At 41.3% G+C, this 22,652-nt stretch overlaps 1 protein-coding gene across 6 annotated transcripts in view; it reads left to right on the forward strand.

Annotated features, from left to right (window-relative positions):
- kdm6ba (lysine (K)-specific demethylase 6B, a) overlaps positions 1-22,652 on the forward strand; it is an 86,013-nt gene that overhangs the window by 36,705 nt on the left and 26,656 nt on the right. For 4 of the 6 annotated variants that reach the window (XM_058623740.1, XM_058623734.1, XM_058623739.1 and 1 more), the window contains exon 5: positions 18,260-18,325. The gene's annotated coding sequence lies outside the window, so the exon portion shown is untranslated. Of the gene's footprint in view, positions 1-213; positions 793-7,098; positions 7,118-18,259; positions 18,326-22,652 lie in introns of those variants that run through there. The other 2 variants (XM_058623735.1, XM_058623737.1) reach the window with 2 other exon arrangements.

Raw genomic sequence — 22,652 nt, forward strand, 5'->3', positions numbered from 1 at the left:
GGGAGGTGGGGGGGCGGTGGTGGTGGTGGTGGAAAGGGGGGAGGTGCTGTTTAGAGAAAGGCAGGGAATGAAAAAAAAAATCAGAGGGAGGCTGGCTGGGGGGTTGGGCTCTGAGCCTGTGCATGTGTATGTGTGTGTGTGAGAGAGAGAGAGAGAGAGAGAGAGAGAGAGAGAGAGAGAGAGAGAGAGAGTAGAAGCAAATGTGTTTTGTGTATGTCTGTGTGTGTATGTGCGCGTGTGTGCTCACTCTGTTCCTTTCCTTTCTTTGTTTGACTACTGAGTGGGAAAAAAGCGAGACAGAATATAGGGATAGAGAGGGAGAGAGAGAGAGAGGAAGACAAACAGAAGAGGAGAATCTAAAACGTCACTTATTTTTTAAGAGAGAGGGAGAAGGGGAAAGACAAAGAGGATTTCTATTTTGTTTTTTTGTTTTTTTTCTTGCAGGCTGTATAATAACAAAATATACATACATAAATAACAACAACAACAGTGCTGCATGCTTTTGACAACAGTGTCATATTCTGGAGCACTGTGTATTTAGTGTGTTGGCTGTGTGTGTGTGTGTGTGTGCTGAGAAGGTGGGGGGAGGCAGCCTGTGCAATTTAAAGGGAAAATACAAGGCTCACACAAAGCTGGGAGCGCAGGCAGGAAGGCAAGGCAGCAGGAAGGGAATAAAAGGAAAGGTAGTGGGAATCTGCTGAGCTGGCTGACGCTTTAACCAACAGCCCTCTTTTGGATTTTACTCCGCGGTGCCGACCCTGTGTCTCTGTGATCAGCCTGAGCCTGGCCACGGTAAGACGAGCTTCCTCTCCACAATCTTTCAGCTGTTTTACCGCTGCTGCTCTGCAGACAAAAGCAGGAGAAAGTTGCTCTGTGTGTGTGTGTTTGTGTGTGTGTGCAGATGGAGAGGAGCTAAGCTAAAGGCTGAAGCTAAGGCTAAAAGGCGTGAGGAATGCAGCACAAAGGGAGCTTGTGTGCTCCAGCTGGGGCTGTGTGTGTATGTGTGTGTCTTTGTGGACAGTCTTTAATGTTTATGTCACGGGGCTTCCAAAACTTTTGCATGTGAAGGATGCCCCAAAATAGCAAGCACCAGACTACAGAGCCACTTTTTGAACAATGATCTCTGGATAATTGTGCAATAAAGTGACTGAAAGCTTCAATTTTATTAATGTCTTTAAACAGACAGTGGCTCCCTGTGTGTTACATGAAAGCAAATTCAGAAATGACGGTGTCATTTTAATGGGTAACCAAAGAAAACCCTGGCAAGAGGAGTGTTGAAGGTGCTAACAGCGGTTCATGTCAGAGCGCATTTAAATGCCCCTGAAGGCTCCACAGCCAGCTGGCTCCCCGGCACTGAAAACAAAACACAAAATATTTCATTTATACTTCTCTATCTCTTTGTTTCCGGTTGTCTTGTCCCCTTTCACTGCTCTGTCTATGTCTTTTTACCTTCACCCCTCACTCTGCACTGACTTAAATGCCAGTTTGCACAAAAGGTTTCTGTGTTTCTTGTCTTCCTGGTCTGCTTTTTATGCTGGTATCCCTCCATTGTCATTATGTCTGCATCATGAAACAGGCAGGTGACTATATTGAACCTGGGTCTTGGGACTTTGTTCCCTGAGCATTAATCAGTGAATGCCTATCTCCTCTGTGCTCACACACACACACACACACACAAAGATGCCGGCTCTCATAGCTTTTTGTATGAGTTAAACACACACGCATTGTGTGTTGTACCATCCAGTAAGTTGTGGTCTGGGGGCTTTTAGCTTGTTCTTGTCAATAGTTGAGTCTGTGGTCAGCACTCATTTTGTGTTTGTGTGTGTGTATTATTCACACGTGAGGATCCACTAGGATTCAGCGTTCTGGGTATTTGTGTGTGTGTGTGCGCGTGTGCTCCTCCCTGAGCGAGTGTGTGAGAAATACAACACTTGTGCCAGTGTCTGCCTGGAGCTAATATTGATGTCACTATGTGCTTACATTTGTGTGTGTGTGTCTACTATTTGTTAGCTAGCTCTTTTCTGGCATAAACTTTGACATTGCCAGGATCAGTAGTCCTCATGGAGACCTAAACCTGGTCTTAATGAGGCAGAATCTCATTCCTGAGGATCTGGTTCAGAATAGGGTTATGACCTGTGTTTGTGTGTATATATGCTTAACTGCAATCACTGTCCTAATTATTACCCACCTCCCTGTTTCCAAACCAATACAAACATTCCTAGAATAAAAGACTCACTAGAAAGCCACCTCGCTCATACTACTGTAAACCGATCTCAGCAGTACTCCTCCTCTCACACACACGTGAGCACCCGGCTTGAACATGCGCACATGCATGCGCGCGCACACACACACACACACACACACTTCTCACGCAAAATCACTGTTACTATTCCCTTTGCCACCCCCACTCATCTGTGTAAACCCTGGGGAATTTCCTCCTGTTTCTGTTTTCATTAGTTTATTGGCAGCAGAAGTAGAGCATCTTTTACTTGGACATTTTTTCCTATTTTCTTCTCTTTTTTTGTCTCATACCACTTCCTGTCCAGCTGTGATTATGCAGTTGTAGTGTGCCAGGCGCGGTTCAGCTGGGGTCGCCTGCTGTGGACTAGAATACATCATAGCTGTAGGCTCGCTCTCTGACATGGTCTTGCCCTATTAGGAAATACTGTACACAGGACGTGGCCAGCACTAATGCTGTGCTAATCTGTTTATATTGTGCTGCTAGTTCCCATACTGAATAGTGTTTTAGAATTATGGTATGGCAATAAAAAATATTTTGATATAGCTGAATTGATTACCTTTGCATATTATTTTTTAATTGCTATATTTTATATGGAAAAAAAACACCTAGTGATGGACATACATTTTTTTTATTATTATAAAGTTTGTTAGTGTATGTGTCATGATTAATCTGGTGTGCCTTCATATTTTAATATAACAAAAATTATATAATATTTCAATAATCTTTTAAATATACTATGTACAAAAATGAATTCTTGAAGGGGCTGTCCACACGAAAACAAATTCTGCTGGAAAATTTTTTTTATCGTTTTGTCATTTTATTCACATGGAAACAGTGTTTTGGGATCCCTGAAATAGGTCCCTGAGTGGGAAGATCTACAATAGCCACACTTTTGTTTTAATGTCGACATTTGCGGTTACTTGTCTGTGTTTCTGTGATTATATACATTGTATACTGGTATACTTTCAAGTAAAGCTTTATTTAAAAAAATGTGCGCATGTTCTATGCACACAATCAACATCTTCGTTTCGGGGGTTTTGTGTGGATGAAGACGATTTCCTGAAATTATGCCATGCTTACAGAAAACTTTCCCAAACGACACAGAAAGACATTGTTTACGTTACGTTTTGTTTCTGTGTGGATAAGGTCTAAGTGTCTATATTCCTTATCTCACAAGCTTCCTTCAGAGAACTAACTGACTTGTTTTGAATGTAGTCTAATCAGCCTCAGTGCATTCACTTCAACTGATTATTAAGCGTTTTCCAGAATCCCAGTAAATACACAATAAAGAAAAAACTTTTTTTTATATAAGCAGCTGGGCGATATAATATAACTGTATACTCCATTTCGGCACCAGTGTTGCATAGTCATTTGTGTTTTTTTTGGTGGGGGGTGACCTGAACCAGCTGTGAGTGAACATGTGCAGTTTGCTGATACAGATAAAATATTGAATGCAGCCTGTGATGACAGTTGATCCTGAAGCTGTCTGTGTAGCAACAAGCCATTTCCTGCATTAAGAGCCATTAGGAGGACACCACCCAAACCTTCCACTCACTTCTGTCACCCACATTGCTCCTGTGTTTCTCTGCAGATGTGCACACAAACACACACACATGCGTGTGTTTTTGGTGACTGAATTTGTATGTGCATATGTGCTGCTCTCCTCTTTACCCCTCCTCAGCCCCAGGGCTGTCCCTACACGCCTGAAGGGGGGAGATTGTGCAGTCATTGGAATGGAGGTTGAGATGGCAAGGGGAAGGAGAGTGAGGGTGATTGAGTGTGCTGCCTGGAGAAGAAAAAGGGAGACAGAGAGAGGGGAGGAGTGGGGGAGGGGTGTGCTGCCTTGTATTTAAAAATGGGGAAAGGGGGAGTAGAAAGCGAGGAGCAGACAGGCAGGAGAAGAGGTCTGGGGTGGAGGTGAGGGGGAGCTAGCTGGCTGGCTGGGGTGGAGGTGAGGGGGAGCTAGCTGGCTGGCTGGCTGGCGCCACGGCTCAGTTGTGTCTGTGGAGAGAGGGCCTGGATTTGAGCTAATGACAACTCATGTCAAAGTAATAATTTGAGACACTTCCATGTAAACAAAATTTCTGTTAAACTGATTGAGCAGATGTTGCATTAACTCAGTCAATAGCCACTTCATTAAAACTTTTAGACATGCACTTCTGTAGTTTTTTGGTGCCTGATGGGACAAGATAATCATTTGCACTACATTTGTATTAAGATTGTGTGGATAGGATAGTAGATAGAACAATATTCTCTCAGGCTCTCCTCTGTTTTTGTCCATAATAACAGCACTACTAAAGACTCTTTTGACAGGTTGTTGTTGTAGATCTTTAAGTGTTTTTCTTGTGTGCAACATCTTTTTTAAAAAATGAGGAGAGCCTGAAATCCATTCATTTATCTATTTAGATTTGCAAGTTACAGCTTTAAAATGTGTGTTTGAATTAAATTCCACGCATAATGGCCGTTTATATTGTGATGACAGTATGTGTTGAAGGGCTATTTCATAAAAGGATTTAGTTTGAAAAGGTGGTAAAATGTGTTGTTTCCAAAGCATTTCCAAACTACAGTGTAGTGTATTAAATTAAGCAAATACAGTAGCTCAGTTCACATTTTGACTTTTTTTCTTAATCAGCAGTTGGCTGTACTGAGAGTTTAGCAATTTGCCAAAATGTGTGGTAATTCCTCCAGGCTTTATTCAGCAGTATATATACACACATGCATCAATACATTAGCTGCTTTTTTTATCCTGTGGCTCAGTAGTCTGATACTTTATCTATGACTGCACACTAGTTTTATATTCAAAAGCATAGCCAGTGAAGGCACAGAGGGATAAGGCTTATGTGGTTAATTCTATTATGCAGGGTAAAAGGGCTCAGGCAGATTAGCTCTGGCCTTGGAGCTAATTTCCACCATAGAAACTACATCTAGCAGTATATGATTAACAGAGAGTAAGACAAAGAGGCGGAGATGGAGACATGATGAAAGACACAGGCGAGGCGGTCTGTTGGAGGGTCAGATCCACGTGCTTCAGCCTGACTGACTTCCTTATTTACACACACACACACACACACACACTCACACACAGAGATAGAAAGCTGAGCATGCAAGTCTTTCTTGAATGAAACGGTGAGAATGGGATTTGTTTATTCAAGGTAATGGCTTTCAGTGGTCTCAGTCAGGCTAAGGATTGGCATGCTGAGAGAAATCTGTATCTCACACATGTGTGCATGCACCTAAACACAAAGATTGTGTTACTCTGTGCCACACAAGAAATTATTGACTGACTGACTGACACAGGTGTGTGTCTGAGCCTGCATGAGTTCTCCATGGATTGCTGATTTTATCACTGTTTGGCAAAGGTTAATAGTGGATGTTTATAGTGTCTCTTGCATAATGATCATGAAGAGCTGTAGATTATTTAAGTTTGCCAGCTCTGTAATGAAGGACAGAGGACTCTAGCTCATGATGAAAAAGTTAAAGGGCTTTTACAACTGACAAGCTGTATTTGGGTTCTCCTTCATAACTGTGAAGCTGCACGATTGTGTGCAACTTTTCCTCAACAGTCTGTCTCTGCTGCTCTTAGTCTCATCTAAGCATGTCTTTATTTTTCTGTTGATGATGGATGAATATCTCTGAGAAACAGAAATGTGTTTCCCCTCTGTTGATTGTTTGAATTCATTATTAGCTGCCTGTAATGCTGGTGATATCTGCACTGAAGCTACACTGTGCAGAAGCAGCTGCTTCTCAATGTGCACAAGCACAGATTCACACAAACACAAGACAATTGGCCCATGGCTTGTGTCTTTACTCCACTCTGTAATTGCACACAACAAATGCACATTCTCTTTGAAGACGTCTGTAGGAATGCTCCTCTCCTATTCCTTTTCTTTGTATTTGTTTATTTGTGGTGTTTCTCATTAAGTAATGTGGCCCAGCCCTAGCTTCTCATTATGTCAGTGCATGTGAGGATATTACTGTATTTAAGTTATGGGAATGTTTGTGAAGCTATTCTTGGGCATCTTTTTGAATAAAAGATGAGACTTTCACCAGGTCTTTAGTGAGCTGGGTTTGCCTGCTGGCCTGCCTTTGCTTCTGTTTTTGAACTTGTAATAAAAAAAACATTAGTATTACTATCATTAAATGTTGGATTCGATTGACTTTTTGAGTCATTTCGAGACCCGGTCTTTGAGTCTGTCGGTCTATTAGAGTTTAACTAGTTGTGTTACTTCCTTCACATTTCACCAGATTATTTAGATGTATTAAGATCAAGTATTGTGACAGTTAAAACCTCCTGAGAAAGAGTTGACTCAGTCGACTGAAAAACCTTTTCTCAACAAACACTAGCAACTAGCAACTGAAACACAGGTGTTTGCATATGATAAAACTGTAATACACCCAACTCTGACTCCACTTATCAGGTTAGTGCACCTGATAGTTCACTGCTATGGTTGTTCATTAATGTCAAATCCGCCCCCAAAAAAACCACACATTCAAGCATGCACTTCATCCATGACATGTGAGTGACCCCACAATGACCTTGATCGATTCTGCTGATTGACTTACAGTCATGCATTAAACGATTATGTTTCCAAGCTGATGGACCGTTTTTCCGTTAGAGTTCTTACTATTCCTTTGCTTTTCTCTCATCTCCTTTCTCTTTCTCTCTTCTTCCTGTTCTTTCTCTCTCTGCCTGTATTTCAGAGACTGTCTCTTTAACCCTGTTCCACACTGAACCCTGACCTCTCCCACTTGTGTAACATCTCATATCTGTGCTTTTTGTGTGCGCATGTGTCCCACGGTGTCTCTCACTCCACCAACTCTCAACATGTTAGTAACAAGTCACAGCTGAGCAACACAGGCGTCGTTCTTTTTTTGGTAAGAGAGCTTTGAAATGGGCAGCTTTATTTTGATTGCATGTTGTTTTGTAATTGCAGTGGTGTGGTTGTGTTATTTGTTTAAATGGCAGGTATTTTCTGTGTGTGTGAGTGGAAAACAAGAGAACGAGAAAACAAAGCAGTGTGTCTGCAGGAGTGTGTCCGGAGGGCAGTGGGTGCACTGTGACCTTTATGGGTCTATGTGTGTGCATGTGTGCCCCCAGACCGGTAACATGATCTGTCTCAAGGAGTCAAGCCCTCAATGGTCTGTCTGCACCCTCCTCCCTCTCCTTCCCTCTTTCCTCTGTCCTTCCATATCTGTTCACAGCCTTCTCTCCTTTCCTGTCTTTCACCCTGCCTTTCTTTATTCCGTTCTTTTCTCCTATTGACATAAACATTTACATGTTTCAATCAAAACCTGGAAATGTAACACTGTCTTTTGCTGTTTGTGTGTGTGTGTTTTGGGGATCAGTGTTGTGATTGATTTTCTCTGTTCCCTTTGTTTGCCTATAGTGTTAGATGTCTGAAAGCTGCCTTTACTGTACTGTGCTGATATGATATTGTATACACTCACTGTGTGTGTGTGTGTGTGTGTGGTGTGGGAGGGGCAGGGTGATGGAGGAGGTCATGAGACAGGCTGACTCTGTCCCACAGGATTTCTATCACTTACGTGTTGAATTACAAGCATCACAGTGTGTGTACTTGATCCCCTCTCAGTCAGACAGCCAACACTACATATTTATTCAGCTTCACTTAGGACAAATATAGAATACTATGACCCTAAATATATTCTTGAGGCATTCAAAAAAATCATGTCCATGTATTTATATGGCTTTTGGAGCTGAGAAGCGTTCATTAAAGTTAAGTCATTTAAAAACTCCAACACTTATCAGCTGATGGCTCCTCGAGTCTGACATTTGTGGTGTCTTAGCTTTCTGAGTCCTAAGTTTTTTTTATTTACAATTTTCAATCAAACTAGACTTAAAAACACAGTACTGAGTCTGCAGTGTGTTTGCACTCTCCACGAGACTTGACGTCTCCTGTACTCTTGTTACCATATGGTGGCTGTATTAGCTCACAGTGTAAACACAGCTGTCTGCCTCCGGTGGCCGCATGGGTGAACAGCAGTCTGCCTGCAGATACAAAAAGCCTTAATAGGAGGATCACATTCACTGCGAGTACATTAATGTGGCTATTAGGCATACTGGGATTGCATGGTGTGTTATTTGTAAGGCACATTAGTGTCGATGTTGTAGCATGATATCCACACTATTAGTGATGTCAAGCTGTTCATTATTAAGTGTTTTGCTGGCCCTCACATTACACTGCTATTTGCTATTGGGATTTAAAGGTCCAGTTTGTAAGAACAGGCCCTTTATATTTACATCAGGAGCAGGTTTTCTATACAGAGACTGTCATGTTGGCCAAGCATATTTTATATAGACAACCTATAGGTTCCCCTACATGCTTAGAAGGTAAAGGTGAGGTGAGACCCACTGTACTTTTTAAAACAGAAAGGCAATGTTCTGATCAATGAAACTGAAACATGATAAGAACTACTTTTAATGTTATTCGCTATCACATTTCTTACTTACTATTCTGAGGAGGTGCAGAGTAATGCTGATGTGTTTGTCAGAATCAGAGACAAAAACTGGGAGATAAAGAAGAAAGGAGAGGGCAGGCACTGAACATTGCACATCATAAATAAAATGTCAAACACTGGTGAATGCTAGCCACTGCTCAGGGTAGCGTGAAATCTGCTCTCGCCCCCTCCTTGCTTATCTTCCCTTCCTATCACACTCCCTCTCTTGCTCTTTGTGCATGTGCATGCGTATGTGTGTGTGTGCATGTGCACAGGGTAATTGAGGTGTGTGACCTTGCTGTAGGCCTGGCAGGTGTGAATAGAGGGATGGAGGGAGGCGGGGGATGAGATGAATGGGGGGGATAGAGACGGATGGATGGAAGGCTTTGCTGTTATATGTTGGCAGACTGATAGCCTGCCTGCATGCATATATGTATGGTAATGTTTGACATTCTGTGGTGAAAAGAAATACAAGTGTGCGTGTGTGTATGTGGGTGGAAGCACATTCTTTTGCTGTAAGGTCCTCTGCATGCAATTTGGAAATTACATCGTGGGTGTGGGTATGTTGTTCAGTATATGAAATTTCCATAAATAATTTTGTATATGCTAAATATATGCATCTGACTCTGTTTTGCACAAAATTGTTGCACATCAGCCTCAGAAAACATTACTTTCATCTTAAAATATGTCACAATAAATACTATAAACCAATGAGAGTAATATTGGAGATGATTCTCAGCTTCTATTTCATTCATTTATTTTTATTAGTTATTAAAGCTACATTTCTGTGGAAAACTGTTGCTTCATGCCTTAAACTGTATTAATCCATTTTTTTCTGGACCTCTGTTCCACCCTAGTGATGTTCTGTTTACTGAAGCTGTACACATGAGAATAAACATGTTGGTGGCAATTTTTCCATTGAATCCTGTCCCTACTGCTATTTCAAGATAAAGCTTTATCTCCACCTGTGCAGCGCACTCCCTCCTTTTTCTACTGTAAAGCAATCCAGGAATTTCTTTTCTGCAAAATCTGACCTGGTGACACATTGTAAAGCTCAAAGACTCCCAGGTGGCAACATTTAATTTATTAATAATTAGCAATATTAGTTACTTTGATGTAGTCCACATGTGGCAGTGTTCATTTCATACTAAACTGGTTGTGTTATGGTATACATATACATGGACATGTTCCCCACACGTGTGTTTGTACAGTCTGTGGACATGAGCAGACTTGCAGATGACTTTTACAGCTGTGCAGATGTATCAATTGTGCTTGTGTCTGAAAGTGGGATTTACAGTTAGACAAACCTTTACATGGGGATTTGACTTGTGTAAAAAAGACCAACGTATCAGCAGTTTAGAGTGCTTTAAAATAAATGACAGATTAAGTCCCAGAACATGCACAATATGATATTTTCTCTCAGAATAAATCCCTATCAGCCTTCATTTCCAGCTGTCCAGTGAATATAATAATGCTCATCATCTCCGCACTATACTATCATCTCCTCCACGTAACGGTGTGGAAACAAGAGCAGAGAAGCAGTGAGCTCGCACACACCCATCCCCCTCTTTTTCTTCTCCTCTATCATTCTTCACCCTCCTCCCTTCCTCCACCACCTTTCTGCACAGTAGCACAGTGCATCTGTGTCATGTCACTGGGTTCTGGCGTCCTGGAGTAAACCCTCCCCCCCTCACAGTCCTCTCCCATACCAGTGCAGTGTTTTTCTCTCTCTCTCTCTCTCTCTCTCTCTCTCTCTCTCTCTCTCTCTCTCTCCCCCTCTCCCTTCCTCTCTCTCTGTCTCTCTTTCTTTCTCATAAAGTGTACCCAATCATGAAACTGACTCACTCAGTGCATACGTTAATAGATCTAAGTTCCTGAGCTGCCTGCAGTATGCATAATCAATCTGCTCATACAGAATGTGAACAGTGCATTTTTTACACTTGAAGGTGTGTGTGCATGTGTCTGTGCGCACGCGTGCGTGTACGTCTGTGTGTGTGTGGCCCAAGGCTCCACCCTCTAGAGAGAGAGAGACGGACAGGTGTGGACCAGATTGAGTTCCGCCTCATTTCCTCTGCCCTGTGCAGCTGGTCAAGGACACACAATTACACACATACACGGCCATGTTTTCAACACATGTGTACACACACACACACACACACACACAATACAAGGACAGAGACGGACGGGCGTCATACATGCATCTCAAGTAAAGACACGGTGCAGGATGTAGAGAAATCAAATGCAACATTAGCATAAGCTAATGTGTGCATGTGTGTGATCCTGTTCACAAGACTCCACTAGAATGTATGGAGAAGGATTACAGCAATAATTACAGCATGATTGACAGATTATCTCCATGGTGATGCTGACAGATATGCAAATGTAGAAATGTAGAAATGTAGAAAGAAAAATGTAAGAAATCCAGTCCCAGTATAAAGTCGCTCAAGCCCCCTCCCCCTGAATGTTTTGGTACTGCAGTTAACACACACATAAAATTAACATGTTGGTATAAATAACATGTTAATGTATGTATATAAGAGCAGAGAAACATTTGATCATGGTACACATTCATCATTAACACACACACACAGCTCGCTCTCTGCTGACTTCAGCTGGTGTTGGTGTCGAGGCACAATTGTGTAGCATTTTTCACTTTTACTTCAGCTGTTTTGGTGATTTATGTTATGTTGTGTGCAACTGTTGAGTAAGATTTAAATCCTTGTCACCGGTATTTCAATCAGCCAAAGTAAAGGAGTGCAAAGAGTTTTAAAAGTACTTGTGTGGTTTCCAATATCATAAAATGTTGGATAAAAGCTGCAGGATGAGAGCTCATCAGGTCGCACATGACGTGATATGTTTCTTATCCACACTATAAAATACGATTTTTTTTCAGTTTCTCTCCATTTTCCTCTTTTTTGCATTTGGTTGGTTAAAACTGGGAGGGGCTTGCTACCGGCATACATATATATATATATATATATATATATATATATATATACATACAGTATACACAGACACCCTATTTTTGCAGTATCTGTGCTGTCTATTCATGTGTTGTAATGTGTTGTGAAATTGTTGATGGATGTGTGGGTGGAGGAGCACCAGCCTTGTTCAGGAAGTGTGGGGTCACCATGTCTGGATGGAAGCCAGGTTGCCCGCCCCCCCAACACAGACACAAACATACACACTCAAATACAAAACATACAGACACAGATTTATGGATTGAGTGCTTACTTGTCGGTGACTGCTTGTCATATTGTGCAAGTGTGTGTCTTTGTGTTCCTGTAAAAATGGCATGAGCCACCATGTGAGGAGCTTGTGTGTGGGAAAAAGAAGTCTTTGTGAGCATATGCAAGATGCAGCCTAAGACGCGCACACACACTGTGACCAATGTGAACACAGTCCACTGTTCATTTTTGATTAATAGTATCTCAGCCCACTGTCATTTTTAAACACATCCTTTTTGTTAAACCCAACCAGTGTGGCTGGTTGCAAATGAGATATTTCCGTTTTCAGCCTTTTATATTCAATAGGTATAAAAGCACTGTGTTACAATTGAACACACACTGTGGTGTAACTATGAAGGTTTGAGTCACTGTTTCTGGTATGTGACTCAAATGACATTGTGTAATTGAATAGTAGAGTTTGGAACCTGTGCTCAGGTATGTGGGCTTGGTGGGGCTTGCCTGTCCACTTTCCACTCACACACAGTTGCACACATACTTACAGAAAGAATGGAACACATATGAACTCCATACACAGCCCCTTTCATACATAAACAACCAGTTCTACACGTGGAGGGGTGGCACCAGGTTAAAGTGTGCAGAAGGCAACATCGAAATGCATCATCATGTCTGCACACTTGCTGTGAATTCTCTAGACAATGACCTGCTCCATTCACACACTAGTCCAGTCAGTGATTACAGAACATTTTGTTAAGTGTGTATCTGATTTGCATTCACATACACACACACAAACACACAGAGCTCCCCCAGGTAATGTCTAGAAAAGCTGAGGGTTGCAGAGCTTTGCAGTGCATGCTGGGCATTTAACCCACTCACACAGAGGTGGTGAAGAAAGCATTGGTGTTATGACTCATAATCAAAGTCCCACCACTTACTGCTTTCAACAAAAGATCACTTTCTGGTTGTTTTTTCTTTTTACAAAGAGTTTATTTAGCTGGGATGCCTCGGGCCACATTTCTCAGACAGCATACGTGTATGATTGCGTGCGAGGAGCGAGTTTTGGCATGTCAACTCCATGCACCTCCTCATTCTAATGTTGTTTGTGAGCCACCAGGAGTGTGTCAGCATTCTCAGTCTTAAGTACTCAGAGATTTGAGTTGTTTTTGCTGACAACAGCTTAACTTGAAAGTTATAAGCTTGAGTGATCCAAACCACCACTGTCATCTCAGGTCTGTTTGCCAATTCAGTGTGACCATCTGCCTAATTTTTATTACAAACTCATGATTTCAGTATTTAGCAGTATGTTTAAGATGACATTTTTAATATCTATACAGCCAGATGTGCCTTTTTAGATTTCCTATTTTGATAGATGGATCAGCAGTTTAAAAAGAGGGATGTACTGATCAGTGAAAAGTTGGAACGTCATTGTCTGCTGTAGCAAAGAACAGGTGTTCTGCTTAGTCTTCCTGCGATCACCTGATTGTAAGATGCTAGGCAGATGATAGATAGGGATGAAGTTGACTAAGTCACGTGTTCTTTTGTATTGATGTCACAAGACCATGCAGACAAACTGTTGTGGCTCTGAACGCTGCCTGTTCCTGTGAGGGCTGTGCTCTGTTTGGCTGCTGTGGGGAAGTTGCTGTGTGTGTCAGTAAAAAGAGAAAGGGCAGTAAACAAAAAACAACATTTGTCAAGTGTTAAAAGGGTTTAACTAATCAAACACTCATTTACACATTCTTCAAAAACCACACACATACACAAAGTCATGTTCACAGGTCTTGATTTTCGATGCAGCCACAGTGGCTGTTTTCACTCTAGACATGATTTATTATCTTCTTTTCTCTATCTCTCTGTCTGTCTCTCTGTCTTCCTATTTGTCTGTTTGTATGCTCACTGCTGCCCTGATGACTTTTCAGACAGGCTCGGGGTGTGTGGGGTGGGACTTTAGTTGGTTTGTCTGTCTGTCACATTCCTCCTTTTTATGTGTGTGCCATTTTACTGCTTGTCCCCAAAGAGAGGAAGTCTGTCTGTCTTGTCTGTCACTTTAATCTATCCATCCGTTTCGTCGTGTGTGTGTGTGTGGGTGTTGGAGGTGGGTGTGATGGTTTCTAAGTCGGGTGTGGTTTTTACCGTGACCTTTTGCTGAAGCCATGTGGCAGAAGTTCATCAAGCCAAACAGCCCCAACCGCAGCCAACCTGACACTCCTCCTCACTGTCTGTAGCTGTGCCAGCTCCGGCCTCACAAACACATGAATGTTTATAGGCAAATGTGACAGAAAACTGACTTAATACCTCTCTTATGCATGCACCCTAAAACAAAACATCCTCCACCCAGTTAATATCCACTATATCCATGATGTTTTAGCGTGTAGTTTTTCTAAGGTTTTCCATATCTCATAGTTTTTGCAAATAAATAAAGGATTTACTCAAGTATAAATATGAACACCAGTGTGAAAAGTTTAATTAAACTAACTGAAATCTGTAAATTAGGTTAAAGTGAGCAAATGATGCAAGTTATTGCCCCACAGATTCCCCATTCATGACTAGCGCCTTAATCTGTACATGCTGATCAGTGATCAAGTGCAGCTTGTCAGTCAGGTTTCTATGTTAAAAAGTTCATTCAAGGGTTGAAACTGTCCTGAGTCAGCCTTTTAACACATAACACGCAGAGCAGACTGATGGCACAAAGAGACATGGAGGCAGACAGTGAATAAAGAAGAACAGTCTGTCATTTACCACCTCTCCTGCAGAACCCCAATGTTTTATGTTTGTGTGTGTGTGTATGTGTATGTGTATGTGCATGCGCATGCGTGCATGGTGCAGGTATGAAGCCTGTTGCCCTAACATGAAGAGACCTACTGAATCACCAGTGACTAAGGGCTGGAGCAGCCCAAGCATGGGCAGTTTACTCACGCCATGCAGGCTCACACTCGTGTTTGCCACAAGGTGAATGTGTTAATCTGATTTTACTCTGCAGTAGTTAAATACAAACAGCATGCAAAAAAACAGTGCGGCAGTACAAAGGAACACAGGTGTATGCGTGCCTTCGCAGACAACTGAACACTGTGTTCTCAATTGCCTTTAATGCAGCATGTGTGCTTATTTAGCATCTGTCCATAGGTTTGTCTGTATTTATATATGTAAGTATATGTGCAGGTATGTGGCAAGACAACTCTCATTCAGAGAATGCAATGCTGTCTTCAGATATAACCAATACAGTATGGATAGATGAACAGAACATATGTACTATGTAAATGTTTGTGTTTATTTTTTTATGGTACATGTGTAGCCCTCATGTCTGTTATTTCTAAGCACTTTTGACAGATATTTATTTTTTCTTTAGACCACAGCCACACTGGATGCAAGAGTGATGCATCTGCATCACTCGCAGAATGTCTCGCTAATTTATACACATATGTTAAGTGATTAATGTGACCACTCCGCGCCAGTGAGATGCATCTGAGCTCCATGGCTCTTTCTTTTTAATACACCACTCACCCATTTTGTCTGCAAATGTGTCACAGCAATGCAGACAGTGACAATTCACCACACCCCTATATCTGTTTAATATGCCACAAACACATGTCCTGCCCCAAATTAAAAGCACTCTTGCGTTTAGTGTATTTTTTTCCCGCAAAGCTTTTCTTGGGATATATCATATATCATCATATGTCGCTTTTCCATTGTGCTGTTCTAGCACGGCTCGATTTGATGGCTCGCGACCATCAAATCGAACTCTATCCGAACTCTAATCCGATATTTTCATGTACACTGGTTACCCACATTTGAATTTCTGTATAGTATTTCACATTTATTTCTTGTCATTGCACTTTGTTGTTACTGTTGAGCTTCTGGCTTGTAGTGTTTGGTCTGAATAGCAGGTTAGACGAGTCTGTGCAACACAAATACTACAGTCTTTTTATTCTTTCTCCTTTCCATCTCTTTCAAACCAGCCCTGCTTTTTTCCCCCTCCTCAGTTCTCTTGACCTGTCATGTTTTTTCCTCTTTTTGCTTCTTCAGCATGGCCCAAGGCCTTCCTCTATCTGTCCTTGTCTACTTCTTCAACCTCTTCATCTCCTCTGGTCTTCCCCCTCTGCCCCCTCTCTTTGCTAGTTAATGTCAAAAGATGGCACTCCCACTGGTTAACCTTTATTTCAGAAAAAAAAAAAACACTTTCAGTATCTTTCTACCTCTCGCTCCATCTGTCTTTATTTTTCTCACATTCTCTCTCACGTTTTGTCTCTGTCTCGTGCTTTGTCATATTACCTCCTTTCCTTCCCTCTCACAAGGTCCCTCTCTCTTTCACTGTCTACCTCTAACCCCCTTCTTCCTCTACCCACAGTCTTCATATTGATCAAGGTCAAATGATTATGTTAAACCTTGTGTCATTTATTCGATGTGTCACACAAGACCCATGCAGCAATTTAGCCTTCCACAGATGTTAACTCTTTAAAACCTTCTCAAAATGCACCCACAGTCTCTCACCCACCCACACACACACACACACACACACACACACATACACACACACAGAGCAGGCTTACATCTTTACAGTGGGTCCAGCTGTGGCCCTTTAAGGGGTGTGAACTTCAACCTTGAGTTCAAAGGTTAGGGGCCTTAACCACCAGGTTGCAAGATCAGTGAAGGCTGAGCCAGCTAGATCTGCCTCATATTGACACACACAAGTCTGTCTCACAAACACATGGTCGCGCGCACACACACTTGAAGCCCACCTTAGGCTGTGCACCGCTCTGTGTGTTTTACATGCTCAGAAGAGAAACCTATATAATCTTTTGTGTTGGTATGCTACACGTCTTTAAGGAGAAGAACAGAGAAAAGAGAAAACTCATTTTATCCAATTTTTTCCCCAATTCTGACTGGTCAAAAATCCAGTGGATATGTGTTTAATCGGCATTCACTGCCGGTATCAGTAGCAGTCTATATCATTTATTTCATCAAACGGATCATCAAAAATTTAAAGAGAGACTAAAGTAAATGACGCAAAATAGTGATCAACTTAAAATTATGGCAAAGAAGTTTTTTGTTTTTACCTCTGCCCTTGTATCTGGCACATCTGTGATGTCACCATTCATGCACAGGTGGCACTGCCGATGGGAACTGTGGCAAATACCTTTTTAAGTGGGTTCACCTGGGTTTATGAACTCAAATATACCAGCTCATTTTAGTGTAAAAGAGGCTTTTTTTTATTTTATACAGTCACTGATTATACAGTTTTATACAGTTTCTATTGGTCGAAGGTTTCTTAGATGTTACAGTATGATGATGAAGGAGGAGGGAAAAGACAGGTTGACTATGTGTGAATTATTATGGGAGGGATGGTTGATTACGAGTGTCACCCATAACATTCTGTTTATGATTAAATGAGAGAAAGTGTGTGTGTGTGTTCGTTTGCCCCTTGTTTCTGTAGTGTGTGTGTGTGTGTGTGTGTGTATGTATGAGTATGAGAGAGAGAGAGAGAGAGTGTCTGTGTATAACCACATTACTGTTTTTGTACATTGCAGGTGCTGTTTGTTCTTAGGATGTGTGTGTGTGTGTTAGGTAGACCAGAGTGCCACCTGTTTTCAGTTATGTGACCTAGACATCGTGAATCACTGAACAGGCGGCACATGAGAAACACACACACAGATGGCCACAGTGCTGGTCCAGGCCCTGCTGTGCATTTTGGCTGACACACACGTTGTGGTTTCATTAGCCACTCTGAATGACATATCGACAACAGCATGACCACAACACAGTCAGCAAATGGCAAACACACTTGCCGAAACAAGTGAACGGAATAAGAAATTAGCTCTGGTTGATGTGTATTTTATAATCCTTCCATTAGACTACATATTAACTGCTGTAATCTGGAATATGTCTGTTTGTACTTAGAGCTGGGCATTGAATTTCAATACTTTTTGTGGTATTGAACACAATTTGGAATGGGTTACAAACAGAAGAGGACTGGGGCGGCTAAAACTAAAGAATTTTACCATAAAGTGTGATGCATTTTTTGTTGAAATGGATTTCTTAAATTGGTTTAGTATAAAGTATCATCCAAGAATCAAAATCAATGTCCAGATACCAATATTGATAATGCATTGAACATTTTTAATCAAAACACTGCTCTATTCATACTTGATTTTTACATGGTGGATGATCCAATTGGATAGCTTTGGATGTGAACACATTACAGATACATTAGGATTTATTGAGGTCTGATTGCTCTGGCCACATTCAGTGGCATTGCATTGTCTCCAGCCCATAGTGACTGATTTCTTTGTGTAATTGCATTTAAAGTTGCTCCTCGCATCAGCTGTATTTGACACTGTTCCACCTTTATTCTGACTCATGTTTCTTTATATTGTGGTTTCAGGAGGTGGGAGGTGTCATGGTGGCCTGCTGAAAAAAAAACGGCCCACATTGTCTATGATCACCCCAGGTAAGGCTCTCTCTCTCTCTCTGCATTCAGATTACTTAGATTTCATTCAGTCTACTACTATACCATTTACTGTGTTTTAATGATAATGATTTTACCACTTCATAATACTTTTCCAGGTCATTAAATTAGTTTGTGTCGATATGTAATAACAGGTAACATCTAAGAGAGTTAAATGTTGTATACACACTCAGTTACACACAAGAACCACTGTTCAGTATGAAGGTTAAACAAGCAGAGGAGTGGGACGAGATGTGTCAAAGGAGAGTGAGTAAGAGTATAAGAGTAGGCGTAAAACATATTATGTTCACACTGAATCATTGGTTAAGAAGTAAAATGGGTGGGGAAATAATGGGTGTGAGTGGACGATCGCCTTTTTCTGCAGTATCTCACAAAATCCACTTGAGTAATGTGTAATTTTGTGAAGTCATCAAAGAGGTAACTTAAAGGCTCTTCAAAGCCATTTGCAAAAAGAAGCAAGCAAACCTTTTCACACTAAGAACCAGTGTGTCATATTTTCTCATTAAGGTTAGATAAGGAATTCCTCTTCAGGATTACACATCTTGTTTTGAGTTTCAGTTTTGCAGTTTCATTCAAACTACTTGGGGTCATTCACCTACACTCATCAGCCACAGCATTAAAACTGATTCCAAGTTTGTAGCTGATCGGTGTACTTTTGACACAAACCTTTGTTTTGAGTTGAAAATAAGTTTTTATTAACTTTTCTGGTGGTTTCAGAATGCTGTTTTTCAAAACATGGTGTGGATCCACCTCGGTCTGCCACACCAGTAAAGCAAGTCAACAGATATATATTATATTATATTACAGAATAGCAGGCTGATTTATACCTCGTTCCCACTGATGAAAAACCTGTTTTAACACAGGATTAAGCAGGTTTTTTGACAGAATGTGTTTGATTGGCATTCAGTCCTGCCTCAAATAACTCTGTAACTGTAATGCACATGGGTTTGTATGGGCTTCTGCTACTGATCGACATCAGTGGGAACATAAGACCGGCTCTATTTTTGCAATTTCCGGTGCAACACTACAATGCACATTCCTTTTCCAGCTGTTAGCATAGCCTTTAGCGTTAATGTCTGTAGTTATCCTTACTTTTTAAAACGGCATTGTCAGCACCCGCACTATTTCAGCTATCAAATCATCTAATTGATTTCTGCAATGGGAACATCTAAATGATTGATTAAAAGAGACCGAAGTAAAAGAGTATCATTATCACTATCATTGTCACTGAAGACTTTGGCATAGGTGTTGTTTTTATCTTCCCCAACTTGTTTCTGATGCATCTGTGGTGTCACTATTTAGGTACTGGTGACCCAGGGGTGAAAAAAACACCACAGGGCAGAAAGAATCACTTTAAGTGGCTTTGCCCGGCCTTAAAAATCTATGTGGAAGATGCTTTAATATTCTCAAAATGATGTTGTTATTAGTTGTAGCCCTATATTCCAGCATTTAATCACATTGCACCTCAGTATGAAGATAATAAGAACTTGAATGTTTCACCTAGGTCACAGATTTTGTTGTCTTTGCTTCCACCAAAACCTGATTAATCACATTTAAAACATGTACCTCTTAAACTCCTCTATGCTGGGCTGGACTTTATTTATTTGCTGCATAGAACTTTGGCATGGTGAGCAAAGACTGCAGTCATTAGCTTTGGTTTTGGTTCTACTTCTTAAATAAAGGCCCTAATTATCAGAGCTGTAGCAAACCATCTACCCAGCAACATGGCTGCTGTATGTGGGTGTGCTTAGCCAGTCTGTCTGTCTCATTGCCGGCCTGTGTGGCTCTCTGTCTGCTCGTGGTGTGACACTGTGTGAGTGTGTGTGTGTGGAGGTGACTATTATCGTGTCTGTCAGTCTCTTTCTGTACCCAAAAGGCTGACTCACGGTATGCCACATGCACACACACACAGTCCCACACACAATCCTACATATTAGAGGTTGAGAAGTACCATCTGTACCAGGAACACAGATTCGTGCAACTACAGAGCACCCACACAAGCTCACATGGTGTGTGTGGCTCTTTCTGGTGTGTCTGGTATGACAGGAATCTTTGGGTTTGTACCCATGGGAGAGCTGCTATATTTATGTATAGTGTATATATCTGGAGTGTGAGAACTGAGCCATCCTTGTATACACACACACATACACACACATTTTTGGACACCTGGGACTGACTATAATGCCCTGTCTCCCTTGTGGAGGAAGGAGGCAAATCGTGCTCAGACATATATTTAATGTTCTCAAACCTTATTATATACAGAGACTGTGTGTGTGTGTGTGTGTGTGTGTGTGTGTGTGTGTGTGTGTGTGTGTGTGTGTGTGTGTGTGTGTGTGTGTGTGTGTGTGTGTGCACTGCAGTCCCACCCATACCCACATCAATCAGCAATCAGGTTCCTGTTCACTTTGTTGGACTAATGGTCTCTCACCACACTCATTACTGGGCAGTTACAAACACTCATACAAACGCACACCAACACATTAACTCACTGACACACACAACGCTGAGTAAAGTCACACAATTCCGAACACACCTAGTGGAAGATATGCTTTAGTAATCTCACTCACTACGAGTAATGTGAGAATACAGTATGACTTACACAGCAGCCATATCATTCACATACTTGTAGAAAAAGAATGGTCACACATACACAACTGTGAGAAGCAGATAATATATAACCTTCATACTGAATGCTCTAGTTTACAACTCTATGGTGCATAATTAAAGACTGTAGCAACTCAAGGAGTAATGGCTTCCAGATGATGTGATAAAATATCTTTCCCGCTGACTTGATGCATTATAGTAATTATATACATACAGATTGTCGTGGAGTTCAAGGTGTTGGTTTTATGAGTGTGTAATTACATGATCTAGAAATTAATTTTTGACAGCTTTCATACATTTAGAGAGAAATGGATAACGTATGGACATGCTCGAGCTTCCAAATGTTTTAAAAATTGTCTTTCCAGCTGAGTTGAATTATTAGCTGCTTGGTCCTTAAATTATTAGCTGGAGAAGCGAACAGCCTGTTGGATTTTGGACAGTACATACAGTTTTTCTGCTGTACTGTTACTATACGTACTGTATCCGTTGCAGCATGCAGCTGAATTCTCCACGCAGCCTTTAACAAACAAAGAAAATGTCCACATACAAACACAGTCTCCCACTGTGGTGTTATGCAGCCCTCCTCTTTCTCCACACAAAACACATTATTGAACATTCATTGTCACTTCACAATAGAGACAATTAGATCCACCCCAGTGGTACATACCACACATGCCATGTACTTATTTCATCAGAGGTTTGAATGTGACACACTCATATCGAATAACTCTTCTCTGCAAAACTAAAAGAAGTCAAAAAAGAAGCCTTTGATTATATCAGTATTCTATGCCTGTTGTTATCTGACCGTGATTGCATCACCATTACTGAAATCTTCTGAGATGTAGAGATGTTTCATATTCTGATTATATTATATTGCTTTAGTTTAGCTGTTGTTATTTTAGAGTTGCTGTGGCCATAAATAACTATGAGTGTGTGGATACACTTTTGTCGTTGTCACAGCATCATCCATGACACACTCCTGTCCTCCTTGTCTTGGCTAATTTTGCCTCCTGTTGTCCTGCTGATACGGTCCTTTCTAAATATAAGCTGAACATGTGTGTTTGTGTGTGAGTGTGTGAGAGAGAGAGAGAGAGACTGTCTCTGACACACACACACACACACACACACACACTCACTGTTGGTTGTACCAGTGTGGCTGGTTGGCGTTATTACAGGGTGCATGATGGTTATTTCGGGGAGGAAAGCTGGAACAAATGTTTCCGGGCCTGGAGAGATCCATTTGTGTTTTTTAAAGCCTTGTTTACTTCAGTCAGGATCTGAACCGACTGCCTGTGACCACATAGCAAATAGATCTTCTTCTGGCATGTTCATTGTCATGTCAATTCAGTAGATTTACATGCACAGTTTATTCGAGCCGTAGTCCGAGTCAAACACGCAATCAGAAGATACATGTGGAAGGTACCTGTTTCCTGTTGACATTTACGTCAGCGAACAGCGAGATGGACGGTGAGATGGCTCGTCCTCTGGTTCTGTATGTTTTTGTTGTACCTACTGTACATGTTAACCGTGATACAAATTGGATCATACAACTAAGCATATACATGCAGGAGAAATCTGACTATGAATCACATTATCCAGGTATGTTAGTCCAATTAAGACTAGCTTGATTTTTTTTACTAATCAGATAATGTTAAAAACCTGTGTGAGTTTAAAATATACAGCCTAGAAGCGCGTGACTGTGTGC

Source organism: Solea solea, chromosome 3, assembly GCF_958295425.1.
Source record: "Solea solea chromosome 3, fSolSol10.1, whole genome shotgun sequence".
In the NCBI taxonomy this organism is placed as follows: Eukaryota; Metazoa; Chordata; class Actinopteri; order Pleuronectiformes; family Soleidae; genus Solea; species Solea solea.